The sequence below is a fragment of the Seriola lalandi genome, unplaced genomic scaffold, assembly GCF_002814215.2.
Source record: "Seriola lalandi dorsalis isolate HSWRI2012SDOR001 ecotype SW California unplaced genomic scaffold, Sedor1 jcf7180002054569, whole genome shotgun sequence".
Classification (NCBI taxonomy): Eukaryota; Metazoa; Chordata; class Actinopteri; order Carangiformes; family Carangidae; genus Seriola; species Seriola lalandi.
The window spans coordinates 6,129-8,140 of NW_019525122.1; the positions used below are offsets into that span (position 1 = coordinate 6,129).

At 40.2% G+C, this 2,012-nt stretch overlaps 1 protein-coding gene across 1 annotated transcript in view; it reads left to right on the forward strand.

Moving 5' to 3' along the window:
• LOC111662759 (protocadherin gamma-A11-like) overlaps window positions 1-2,012 on the forward strand; it is a 5,338-nt gene that overhangs the window by 2,212 nt on the left and 1,114 nt on the right. The gene's annotated exons all lie outside the window — the stretch shown is intronic.

Sequence of the window (2,012 nt, forward strand, 5' to 3'; positions counted from 1 at the left end):
ACAACCTGACTTTTTACTTAGTGTTGGCTCTGGCTGTAGTTTCCTTCCTCTTCATCACGTGTTTAGTGGTTATTATATCAGTGAAAATCTACAGATGGAGACAGTCTCGCATCCTGTACCACTCCAATCTCCCTGTGATTCCATATTATCCACCACGTTACTCAGACACTTTGGGGACAGGGACTCTGCAGCACGTGTACAATTACGAGGTGTGCAGAACGAATGACTCCAGAAAGAGTGACTGTAAGTTCGGCAGAGCTGGTAGTCAGAACGTGCTGATAATGGACCCCAGTTCTACAGGGACGATGCAGCGGATACAGAATGAAAAGAGCATCATGGATGAACCAGACTTTCCTCTAGAGGTTAGAAAGATATTACATCACATATGCTTTGCCACATTACTTGTCATTATCCCACTGTTACAGCATTTTGATCAATTCATTTAGTAATTTTTCAGCACCTTGGAGAGCATTATGGAGGATTTATACATTCATGTTACTCCAAGTGACAGCAAATGGTCAGTATGTATCCCCTTCCTTTGAATATTATTGAGTTTTGTAAAAAGATTTTTTTCCACACATTTCAATTATATTCTGATAAAAAAAATAGGGCTTCATGGTACAACAATTTACTCCCCGCATTCGTAAGTTATTTCCTCATCTTTTTATACTTGTCCCATCTCACAACATATATTATATATCTGCAGTTTTGCTTTGTGAACTCATTGGGCCGCTGTTGCCTAGTCTGTTGCAGTTGTAGTATATTTACAGCAGTACCGCCTCTCCTTTTCGATGTATTAGAGAGAAAGGGCAGGCGCAGACCGCATTGTCTTCCGTAAAGTGGCCGATATACACGACGGCGCACAACTGTCTTTATTTCTCTCATAATTTGAGGAGTACTTTTGCCTTTTTTTCTGTTTTACTTCCTTTGCCATCTTTCTAACGGATTTTACGAGGTTGCTTTTCTTTCTTGCCTTGACAAGTCCAAACAATGAGACGGCAAGTACTGTTGGTTATTTCGATCCTCTGTCTTCGGTCGGTATTTGGACAGGTCAGTTACTCTATTCCGGAGGAAATGACGAAGGGCTCTTTGGTCGGTAATATAGCTCAGGATTTAGGTTTAGACGTTAAACGACTGAAGTTGGGCAACGCTCATGTTTATTCTGGCGATAGCAGAGAATACATCGAGCTGAACAGCGAAAGAGGAGTCCTCCTTATCAAAGAGAGAATAGACAGAGAGGCGTTGTGCGGTGATACAACACCATGCGCTGTGCATTTTCAGATTGTGTTGGAGAATCCAATGGAATTTTACAGTGTAACAGTTGAAATTACAGATATTAACGATAACGCGCCAACCTTTGAAAAAAATGAAATTAAGTTCATTATTAGCGAGTCTACAGTTGTACGGGCAAAATTTGATTTAGAACGAGCAGTGGATTCGGATGTAGGTACAAATAGTCTTCAAAGCTACATACTCAAACCAACTGATAATTTTTTACTTAAACTGCACAGCCAAGCGGATGGCACGAAGAATGTTGAAATGATTTTACAAAAACCCCTGGACAGAGAGAAGAATGAGTTTATTTCTTTGATGTTAACAGCTGTAGATGGAGGAGAGCCACAGATGTCAGGAACAATGCAGATTCTCATCACGGTGTTAGATGCCAATGACAATGCTCCTGTTTTTACACAGCCGATATACAAAGGTACAGTGGCTGAAAATGCAGCAAAAGGCACGATTGTGACTACTGTCAGTGCTTCAGATGCTGATCATGGTCTAAACGGTAAAATAACTTATTCAATCACAAACACTTTAGATGACGTCAGACATATATTTGAAGTAAATGAGGAAAATGGCGAGGTGAGGTTGATTGGTCGTTTGGATTATGAAAAGAAAAGAAATTTTCAGATCAATGTACGCGCAAGGGATAATGGAGGCTTGACGGATTCTTGTAAAGTGATCGTTGATGTGGTTGATATAAATGACAACAAACCATTGATTAAAATCATGTC